At 43.7% G+C, this 12,048-nt stretch overlaps 1 protein-coding gene across 6 annotated transcripts in view; it reads left to right on the top strand.

The window, feature by feature from the left end:
- LOC115107011 (cyclin-dependent kinase 17) overlaps positions 1-12,048 on the top strand; it is a 42,464-nt gene that overhangs the window by 9,896 nt on the left and 20,520 nt on the right. Inside the window, exon 2 of one of the 6 annotated variants that reach the window (XM_029630326.2) lies at positions 8,891-8,995. The exons of the other annotated variants lie outside the window; for them this stretch is intronic. The gene's annotated coding sequence lies outside the window, so the exon portion shown is untranslated. The remainder of the gene's footprint in view (positions 1-8,890; positions 8,996-12,048) is intronic. 6 annotated transcript variants of the gene reach the window in all.

Genomic DNA, 12,048 nt, shown 5'->3' with positions numbered 1-12,048 from the left:
TGACAGGCTCAGTTCCAGTCAACCAGTGTGATGGATGTGGAGCAGCAGCGTTTTGTGCTAACACATCCCATTACATCACTGTGAACGGTTGCCCCCCTGGCTGCACTGGTTTATAGTTATTGGCATCAGCAGTCATTACCTCTCAGCCGGTTGGCTCGTGTGGGTTTTGGGAGGTCAGGCATCCCCAGGTTGTCATAGTGATATGCCCGACCTCTCAGCCCTGAGCTGCAGGTCAAAAGATCAGAGGGGAGGCAGCGTTATTTCTCTAATGGCTGTGTTCCGTTATTTATGTTGCTATCTCATCTGTGTTTTTGGGGGAGGTTGTTTGGTAGGCTAGCTGAGATAAGGCTAAGTTTGGTTAAGGGGATGGTTTGTGTGTGTAGGATAAGGTTTGGGTTCATGGTGTGGAGGGGGAGTGATGAGGGAGGGGATTTGATGAATGCCTCGGGTCTAACCGGGTTAGCGTTGATTGAATTTGATTTGGAACTGAGCTGCCTCCAGAGGGGTGTACTATAAAGCACTATCAATGAGTTAGCCAGCGACGTGACAAGTCAAGCACGTGGTGTAATGAGTAGGATTCTGTGTGTTCACATGCAAAAGTGATTGCTTTTGATAAAAACACTATCTGCTTAGAAAATTCTGACATATATTTGATGTAAAATACAGTTGAAGTTGGAAGTTTATATACACCTTAGCCAAATACATTTAAACTCAGTTTTCACAATTTCTGACATTTAATCCTAGTAAAAATTCCCTGTCTTAGGTCAGTTCGGATCACCACTTTATTTTAAGAATGTGAAATGTTCGAATAATAGTAGAGAGAATGATTTATTTCAGCTTTTATTTATTTCATCACATTCCCAGTGGGTCAGAAGTTTACATGCACTTAATTAGTATTTGGTAGCATTGCCTTTAAATGGTTTAACTTGGGTCAAACGTTTCGGGTAGCCTTCCACAAGCTTCCCACAATAAGTTGGGGGAATTTTGGCCCATTCCTCCGACAGAGCTGGTGTAACTGAGTCAGGTTTGTAGGCCTCCTTGCTCGCACACACATTTTCAGTTCTGCCCACACATTTTCTATAGGGTTGAGGTCAGGACTTTGTGATGGCCACTCCAATACCATTTTTCCACAACTTTGGAAGTATGCTTGGAGTCATTGTCCATTTGGAAGACCCATTTGCGACCAAGCTTCAACTTCCTGACTGATGTCTTGAGATGTTCCTTCAATATATCCACATAATTTTGTTGACAGCATGACTGAGCAGCGCAGATTACTGATTGATTTGAAAAAGGCCCTCCTCCTCCCTCACTTTTTCCCCCCGTTCACGTCACGGGCCATAGCCTGGTGCACCGCGGTTTAGCTTAATGGAACTCCCTCAGGGTTCAGTAAGGGGGTGTAATGCTGTGTTTGGGTGAGTGCCCGGAAGTATCTTGTAGTCTGCATGTCTATAACCCCATTCATTTGACGACCGTGGTGGTTTTGGTTAGTAAGGCACACCTGCAAGATGAGGAACCCCTCTGGCACTGGTATGAACTTCCGGCGCCGACTGAGATGGCCGCCTCGCTTCGCGTTCCTAGGAAACTATGCAGTTTTTTGTTTTTTTACGTGTTATTTCTTACATTAGTACCCCAGGTCATCTTAGGTTTCATTACATACAGTCGAGAAGAACTACTGAATATAAGATCAGCGCCAACTCACCATCAGTACGACCAAGAATATGTTTTCCGCGACGCGGATCCGGTGTTCTGCCTTACAAACAGGACAACGGAATGGATCGCATGCAGCGACCCAAGGAAACGACTCCGAAAAAGAGGGAAACGAGGCGGTGTTCTGGTCAGACTCCGAAAAAGGGCACATCGCGCACCACTCCCCAGCATTCTTCTTGCCAATGTCCAGTCTCTTGACAACAAGGTTGACGAAATCCGAGCAAGAGTAGCATTCCAGAGGGACATCAGAGACTGCAACGTTCTCTGCTTCACAGAAACATGGCTTACTGGGAAGACGCTATCCGAGGCGGTGCAGCCAACGGGTTTCTCCACGCATCGCGCCGACAGAAACAAACATCTTTCTGGTAAGAAGAGTGGCGGGGGCGTATGCCTCATGACTAACGAGACATGGTGTGATGAAGGAAACATACAGGAACTCAAATCCTTCTGTTCACCTGATTTAGAATTCCTCACAATCAAATGTAGACCGCATTATCTTCCAAGAGAATTCTCCTCGATTATAATCACAGCCGTATATATCCCCCCCCCAAGCAGACACATCGATGGCTCTGAACGAACTTTATTTAACTCTTTGCAAACTGGAAACCATTTATCCGGAGGCTGCATTCATTGTAGCTGGGGATTTTAACAAAGCTAATCTGAAAACAAGACTCCCTAAATTTTACCAGCATATCGATTGCGCAACCAGGGGTGGTAAAACCTTGGATCATTGTTACTCTAACTTCCGCAACGCATATAAGGCCCTGCCCCGCCCCCCTTTCGGAAAAGCTGACCACGACTCCATTTTGCTGATCCCTGCCTACAGGCAGAAACTAAAACAAGAGGCTCCCACGCTGAGGTCTGTCCGCGTGAAACTGAAAGCGCGAACCACTGCTTTTAATCAGGGCAAGGTGTCTGGTAATATGTCCGAATATAAACAATGCAGCTATTCCCTCCGCAAGGCTATTAAACAAGCTAAGCGTCAGTACAGAGACAAAGTGGAATCTCAATTCAATGGCTCAGACACAAGAGGCATGTGGCAGGGTCTACAGTCAATCACGGACTACAAGAAGAAACCCAGCCCAGTCACGGACCAGGATGTCTTGCTCCCAGGCAGACTAAATCACTTTTTTGCCCGCTTTGAGGACAATACAGTGCCACTGACACGGCCTGCAACGAAAACATGCGGTCTCTCATTCACTGCAGCCGAGGTGAGTAAGACATTTAAACGTGTTAACCCTCGCAAGGCTGCAGGCCCAGACGGCATCCCCAGCCGCGCCCTCAGAGCATGCGCAGACCAGCTGGCCGGTGTGTTTACGGACATATTCAATCAATCCCTATACCAGTCTGCTGTTCCCACATGCTTCAAGAGGGCCACCATTGTTCCTGTTCCCAAGAAAGCTAAGGTAACTGAGCTAAACGACTACCGCCCGTAGCACTCACTTCCGTCATCATGAAGTGCTTTGAGAGACTAGTCAAGGACCATATCACCTCCACCCTACCTGACACCCTAGACCCACTCCAATTTGCTTACCGCCCAAATAGGTCCACAGACGATGCAATCTCAACCACACTGCACACTGCCCTAACCCACCTGGACAAGAGGAATACCTATGTGAGAATGCTGTTCATCGACTACAGCTCGGCATTCAATACCATAGTACCCTCCAAGCTCGTCATCAAGCTCGAGACCCTGGGTCTCGACCCCGCCCTGTGCAACTGGGTACTGGACTTCCTGACGGGCCGCCCACAGGTGGTGAGGGTAGGCAACAACATCTCCTCCCCGCTGATCCTCAACACGGGGCCCCACAAGGGTGCGTTCTGAGCCCTCTCCTGTACTCCCTGTTCACCCACGACTGCGTGGCCATGCACGCCTCCAACTCAATCATCAAGTTTGCGGACGACACAACAGTGGTAGGCTTGATTACCAACAACGACGAGACGGCATACAGGGAGGAGGTGAGGGCCCTCGGAGTGTGGTGTCAGGAAAATAACCTCACACTCAACGTCAACAAAACTAAGGAGATGATTGTGGACTTCAGGAAACAGCAGAGGGAACACCCCCTATCCACATCGATGGATCAGTAGTGGAGAGGGTAGCAAGTTTTAAGTTCCTCGGCATACACATCACAGACAAACTGAATTGGTCCACTCACACTGACAGCGTCGTGAAGAAGGCGCAGCAGCGCCTCTTCAACCTCAGGAGGCTGAAGAAATTCGGCTTGTCACCAAAAGCACTCACAAACTTCTACAGATGCACAATCGAGAGCATCCTGGCGGGCTGTATCACCGCCTGGTACGGCAACTGCTCCGCCCTCAACCGTAAGGCTCTCCAGAGGGTAGTGAGGTCTGCACAACGCATCACCGGGGGCAAACTACCTGCCCTCCAGGACACCTACACCACCCGATGTTACAGGAAGGCCATAAAGATCATCAAGGACATCAACCACCCGAACCACTGCCTGTTCACCCCGCTATCATCCAGAAGGCGAGGTCAGTACAGGTGCATCAAAGCTGGGACCGAGAGACTGAAAAACAGCTTCTATCTCAAGGCCATCAGACTGTTAAACAGCAATCACTAACATTGAGTGGCTGCTGCCAACACACTGTCATTGACACTGACCCAACTCCAGCCACTTTAATAATGGGAATTGATGGGAAATGATGTAAATATATCACTAGCCACTTTAAACAATGCTACCTTATATAATGTTACTTACCCTACACTATTCATCTCATATGCATATGTATATACTGTACTCTAGATCATCGACTGCATTCTTATGTCACTAGCCACTTTAACTATGCCACTTTGTTTACTTTGTCTACATACTCATCTCATATGTATATACTGTACTCGATACCATCTACTGTATGCTGCTCTGTACCATCACTCATTCATATATCCTTATGTACATATTCCTTATCCCCTTACACTGTGTATAAGACAGTAGTTTTGGAATTGTTAGTTAGATTACTTGTTGGTTATCACTGCATTGTCGGAACTAGAAGCACAAGCATTTCGCTACACTCGCATTAACATCTGCTAACCATGTGTATGTGACAAATAAAATTTGATTTGATTTGATGTGTGTGCGCGTACTGGTGTGTTTGTGTGGTGGCCTACAGGAGTCTGTGGCTGTCTGTGATCTTTATATCATAGGGGTGATGTCAGCTAGCCCAGGGTTAAGCCTGTAACTGTAGCCCGTCACTCACCTCCATGTACACAGCAGACTGATAGAACAGGTAGGACTGGGGGATATGGCCTAAAAATCAGATCTCCAATTGTAATTTATTTTCTTCATCTGAATAAGCTTTGCTGCACAATTAAAGGGCAATACACCACATTTCAAACAGTCAGCAATAATCTAATGAATTCAGGGCTTGTAAAATTACTCCTAAGCTAAATATAAGCCTTACAAAACCAGAAGGAAGACCCACTAATTATTACATTATTTTATCAAAATAGTTTAACCTGCTTTAAAAATATATATATTATTCCCTGATCGGGCTTTCATGTCTGTCAATAAAAATGCCCTTTTTGTTAAAATTGTAACCAGAACCATGCTCAATGCAGATCCACCAATAATGACCAACTTCTGGTAGCAGACATTATAGAAAATGAACACTGGTCTCAAACAATCTCTCAAGCACAAGCCCACTCGCTAATGAGTAGCCAGCTAATCTTTTATATTTCAAGTCTAGTCCAACTTGGCTCTATTTGCTTGCTAACAAGGTAGAACAGTTGAACTGCTCTGAATAGACTCATCAAAACAACAAAAAAATGCATTCTTGTGATACAGGCATTTGGAACATCACGCTAAAACCAAAATTGTTATTGATTTGATATATCCCCCAGCCCTATGGACAGGTACTAGGTGTTTGCCTCAGGGGTGTAGTTGAATAGCTTATCACGGTGTTAACCGTATTAGCCTCGGTTCTTTGGAAGGAAGGGTCGTTGACATGTATTTGACATTGTATATAAATGTATAATTGAGAACAAATTCATCAAAGTTGGCATATTTATTTCATTTTGGCCTTACCCAGTCCTCCTTTAAGACTAGGTGCTGCAAAGCAAAAGTTGATGTCATATGAAGCTTTACCACTTGCTCTGAAATATGAATAGAGTTTCTATTTCACACACATGTACATTTCATTTATGAATATGGAAAATTATAAACAGAAATATTGAAAATTATTATTTTAGATTTGGCATTTTTTCTTGTATGTTGTTAAACATAATATACTCTACTGGCATATCAATGTTTCAGCATTGGATCTCTGCTAGTTTTAAAGTTATAGCCTGTTTTTATAGTGAGATTGGCACAGTAGGCAATGTAACCAATCACGGCACTCCTTTTATTGGTGTCATTACACATCCTGCAAATCGCCACCTGAGGGGGACCATTTTGAATCCATTTTCACATTCACTCTGTTGGTAATGCTGACAAATTGGATCATTACAAAAGTAGCAGGGATCCCACTCTGGAACTTTTGATTTGCCCGTAAAGTATATTACGTTCGTACTTTTCTATATTCATGTTTAGATAATTTTTGTAAGCAAAATGAATGTAAAAACGTGTTTATTGAAATCAATATACTACTCATATTACAGAGCAAGCGGTAAAGCTTCATATGACACCAATTGTTGCTTTGAAGTGCCTACAGATGAAACGGTATGGAGTCTTACTTTGATGAATTATTTCTCAGTTATGCTTTCAGATGCATATGTCAAGAAAACTTCCCCCAAAGAACCCTTCTATGGATTACATTTCGGGAACATTTCAAAATCATGGTATTTTTTTTTTTTTGGGGGGGGGGGGTTCCTGGTTTCGTATCGAATTACAGTAAAACTCAGTCTCTGTTCTTTCTCTGTACTTTCCTCAGCTAACAGTACATGCCTGGAGTTACCCTGGTGATGTCATGCCTCTTACACAAACACAAAGACGCCATTCTGTTCTTCTCACTCGAAAATATGCTCACTTTCTCTTTTCCTCCCTCTCTTTATCCTTTGCTTGCTCGCTCTCGTCTTCACACTCTCTCGCGTGCACATCGACACCCACATATTCACATACGTCTTTTCTCATTCCATTTATTATTATTTTTTTTCCATTTTCAATTGGATATTAATTTGACCATATCATATTTCCTAGTTACTTGACAAAGAGTGGGAGTGAGACTGGAGGAGAAAGAGCAACCAGCCAGATAGAGTTCTGGGATAGTCTAGACCTCCTAATCTTTTGGAAGCAGAATATAGACTCTGGGGCCTTGGTCACCATGGTGACGAGAGGAGATCAGGGTCTAGAGAGAGACAAAAGGGAGAGGGACAAAAGTTGCTGTTCTCTTTTTCAATTTCAAGGCAGATTTCCCTAAATGGGGGTGGAACTACTGTATCTTTCTTTAGGGACATGCCTTCAAGGGAGCTGTCTTAGTTGTCAAATTTGAAGGAATTGACTTTGATGTGAGTGTGTGTATTAGTCTTAATTAGGCCTTGTCGTCTGCCGTCTCTCCCCCGCCTGCCCTTTGAAGTCCCCTCCTCTTCGCTGAGCTCTAGCTTACCCATGATGCACTGGGGGACCCCCAGAAGGACAGGCTAAGGGGAACGAGGGAAGATCTGAGGAAGTGCCTGGTTTGGGTTTGGTATGTGGGTCAGGATTTCACAGAAGAATGTATAGGCTGTGTGTGTGCCTGCTTGCGCATGTATGTTTTTTTTGAAGGGATGCTGATTACAGAGAGGGGGAGAGACGAGGGGGATACCGGGACAGAGCCCATCAGCCAGTGTGTTGGATTGTGTTTGATGGGGAATTCTCTGTGCTTTCTCTTTCACATCATTTAGATATGCCAGATGCTGTATCCCCCAGCCCTGTCAAATGAGCTCTCTTTGTTTTGGTGTGGCCCAGAGATAATACCTGTCTCTGTTACATCCCTCTGTACTCTATCTGAGAGGGTGCTTATCTCGCTGCACAGGGGCAGCAGGTAGCCTAGTGGTCAGAGTGTTGGGCCAATAGTTGAAAGGTTGCTAGATCAATAACTGAAAGGTTGCTAGTTTGAATCTCTGAGCTGACAAGGAAAACAATCTGTCGTTCTGCCCCTGAACAAGGCAGTTACCCCACTGTTCCGAGGCCATCATTGTAAATAAGAATTTGTTCTTAACTGACTTGCCAAGTGAAGTAAAGGTTAAATTAAAACAATGTATCATACTTTAATCTAAATATCTCGAGGCTGAGAAATTGTGTAAAACATCATGAATGTAACATGTAATAAGGATCCCCTGAAACTCTGACCAACACTTTGGTTCCTACCCTGTCACAACAATTTCTACAGGTTTTTTTCATTAGTTGTCATGCTAAACAACACCAACCATATAGTTGGAATATTCATTTTATTTATATGATTCCAACAGTTCACCCAAGTGTTTTGATCTAAATCGCAAGTAAAATCACATTTGTAATATTTGGTATAAAAAAAAAAATCACAATTAGATTATTTGCCCATATCTTGCAGCCCTACCTGTACAGCAGGCTTCCCCAGCTGGTGGCCCGTGGGTGATTTTTTGTCTCCCCAAGTTTTCTGAGCAAAAATAAAAAGCTAGATATTTTATTTATTTATTGTTGGCTATAAAAGACTGTACAAAACCACCAGCAAATCAGGTCCAAGTGATTTTTAATTTTGGAAATCTGTTCTGAACTATTACCATGCTATATATATATATATATATATATATATATATATTTATTTATTTATTTATTTATTTATTTTGTACACACACTGAGTGAACAAAACACCTGCTCTTTCCATGACACCGACTAGGTGAACCCAGGTGAAAGCTATACGATCCCTTATTGATGTCACTTGTTCAATCCACTTCAGTCCGTGTCGATGAAGGGGAAGAGACAGGTTAAAGAAGGATTTTTAAGCATTGAGACATGGTTTTGTATGTGTGCCGTTCAGAGAGAGGAGAATGGGCAAGACAAAATATTTACAGTAAGTGCCTTTGAACAGGGTATGGTAGTAGGTGCCAGGCTTTCTGTCAAGAACTGCAACGTGCAACTCAATATTAGGGAAGTGTTCTTAATGTTTTGTACACTCAGTGTATGTGATCTTATACAATGTGAGCAAGGTTTTAAATGATTTATGTTTTAGTCAATTTGCAGTCTACAAATTATTTGAAATTATGTTCCAGCCCCCTGACCATCTGCTCAAGAAAAAAATGTCCTGCGGCTGAATCTAGTTGATGATCCCTACTGTGTGCGTGCGCGCGCCCAACCAACGAACCACTAGAGAGATGGTGAGTTAGAGAATGAGCGAGAGGTTGAGTTTTCTCCCTGTGCTGCTGATACAGGATTCTATAACTCTATATCTACACTGCAGGGTGGCAGAGAGGGATCTGCTCTAGTTAGCGGAGATGGGATCAGCAGTGTGTGTTTTTTTTCTTGTTGGATAGAAGACTGCCCAACACACACACATTGGAGGACAGCTGTGGCTTCCTTGGCCCTCAGTTCTTCTCATATTTCCTTGCCAGCTCATTCAGCGGGTAAAGAATGTGTGTGTCACTCCCCACAGCAGCAGACACAACCATTGTCTCAGCAACCCAATCATCCACAGCCTGCCCACTTTCCTAGCCTGTCTGCCCAAGGACAGTGATGCTCTGAGGGGCAGACACAGGCATACTCAGTCCCAGCCACATGACCAGGCCTGTGTCCTGCACTCTGCCCATTGGCAAAAGGAAGGAGTTGTTGGGATGATAACGAACATGTCAGTAACATTAGTATCATTGCCTTGTTGACATTACCGCACTCACTATTGTGTGTGTGTTTATTTTATTTCACCTTTATTTAACCAGGTAGGCTAGTTGAGAATAAGTTCTTATTTGCAACTGCGACCTGGCCAAGATAAAGCATAGCAATTGGACACGTACAACAACACAGAGTTACACATGGAATAAACAAAACATAGTCAATAATACAGTAGAAAAAAAGAAAAGAAAAAGTCTATAAACATGAGGTAAGATAAGGGAGTTAACCTGTTGCGACGAGCAATCCCGTATCCGGGAGCGTAATTATAGCCTCAAGCTCATTACCATAACGCAACGTTAACTATTCATGAAAATCGCAAATGAAATTAAATAAATATATTGGCTCACAAGCTTAGCCTTTTGTTAACAACACTGTCATCTCAGATGTTCAAAAAATGCTTTTCAACCATAGCTACACAATCATTTGTGTAAGAGTATTGATAGCTAGCATAGCATTAAGCCTAGCATTCAGCAGGCAACATTTTCACAAAAACAAGAAAAGCATTCAAATAAAATCATTTACCTTTGAAGAACTTCGGATGTTTTCAATGAGGAGACTCTCAGTTAGATAGCAAATGTTCCGTTTTTCCAAAAATATGATTTGTGTAGGAGAAATCGCTCTGTTTTGTTCATCACGTTTGGCTAAGAAAACCCCCCGGAAATTCAGTAATTACAATGCAGACTTTTTTCCAAATTAACTCCATAATATCGACAGAAACATGGCAAACGTTGTTTAGAATCAATCCTCAAGGTGTTTTTCACATATCTATTCGATGATAAATCAGAGATGGCAGTTTGGTTTCTCCTCTGTTCAAAATGAAAAAATGCACGCACCTGGAGATTACGCAATAGTTTCGACGGAGGACACCGAGCGGACACCTGGTAAATGTAGTCTCTTATGGTCAATTTTCCAATGATATGCCTACAAATACGTCACAATGCTGCAAACACCTTGGGGAAACGACAGAAAGTGTAGGCTCATTCCTTGCACATTCACAGCCATATAAGGAGACATTGGAACACAGCGCCTCCAAAATCTGTCTCACTTCCTGTATGAAATTCCATCTTGGTTTCGCCTGTAGCCTTAGTTCTGTGGCACTCACAGACAATATCTTTGCAGTTTTGGAAACGTCAGAGTGTTTTCTTTCCAAAGCTGTCAATTATATGCATAGTCGAGCATCTTTTTCGTGACAAAATATCTTGTTTAAAACGGGAACGTTTTTCATCCAAAAATGAAATATTGCCCCCAGAGGTTCAAGAGGTTAAGGAAATAAATAGACCATGGTGGCGAAGTAATTGCAATATAGCAATTAAACACTGGAATGGTAGATGTGCAGAAGATATACTGGGGTGCAAAGAAGCAAGATAAATAAATAAATACTGTATGGGGATGAGGTAGGTAGATAGATGGGCTATGTACAGGTGCAGTGATCTGTGCGCTGCTCTGACAGCTGGTGCTTAAAGCTAGTGAGGGAGATATGAGTCTCCAGCTTCAGGGATTTTTGCAGTTTGTTCCAGTCATTGGCAGCAGAGAACTGGAAGGAAAGACAACCAAAGGAGGAATTGGCTTTGGGGGTGACCAGTGAGATATACCTGCTGGAGTGCGTGCTACGAGTGGATGCTGCTATGGTGACCAGTGAGCTGAGATAAGGCGGGGCTTTACCTAGCAGAGACTTGTAGATAATCTGTAGCCAGTGGGTTTGGCGACGCGTATGAAGCGAGGGCCAATAAACGAGAGCGTACAGGTCGCAATAGTGGGTAGTGTATGGGGTTTTGGTGACAAAACGGATGGCACTGTGATAGACTGCATCCAGTTTGTTGAGTAGAGTGTTGGAGGCTATTTTATAGATGACATCACCGAAGTCGAGGATCGGTAGGATGGTCAGTTTTACGAGGGTATGTTTGGCAGCATGAGTGAAGGATGCTTTGTTGCGATATAGGAAGCCAATTCTAGATTTAATTTTGGATTGGAGATGCTTAATGTGAGTCTGGAAGGAGACTTTACAGTCTAACCAGACACCTAGGTATTTGTAGTTACACGTATTCTAAGTCAGAGCCGTCCAGAGTAGTGTTGCTGGACAGGCGAGCAGGTGCGGGCAGTGATCGGTTGAATAGCATGCATTTAGTTTTCCCTGCGTTTAAGAGCAGTTGGAGGCCACGGAAGGAGAGTTGTATGGCATTGTTGGTGTCCAAGGAGGGGCCAGAAGTATACAGAATGGTGTCGTCTGCGTAGAGGTGTACCAGAGAATCACCAGCAGCAAGAGCAACATCATTGATGTATACAGAGAAGAGAGTCGGCCCGAGGGTTGAACCCTGTGGCACCCCAGTAGAGACAGCCAGAGGTCCGGACAACAGGCCCTCCGATTTGGCCAGGTCGATGAATACGGCTGCACAGTAATGTCTCTTATCGATGGCGGTTATGATGTCGTTTAGAACCTTGAGCGTGGCTGAGGTGCACCCATGACCAGCTCTGAAACCAGATTGCATAGCGGAGAAGGTATGGTGGGATTCAAAATAGTCGGTAATCTGTTTGTTAACTTGGCTTT

This window comes from Oncorhynchus nerka, linkage group LG23, assembly GCF_034236695.1.
Source record: "Oncorhynchus nerka isolate Pitt River linkage group LG23, Oner_Uvic_2.0, whole genome shotgun sequence".
Lineage (NCBI taxonomy): Eukaryota > Metazoa > Chordata > Actinopteri > Salmoniformes > Salmonidae > Oncorhynchus > Oncorhynchus nerka.
The sequence above is the reverse complement of the archived record's forward strand: the minus strand, read 5'-3'. Positions and strand labels throughout refer to the sequence as shown.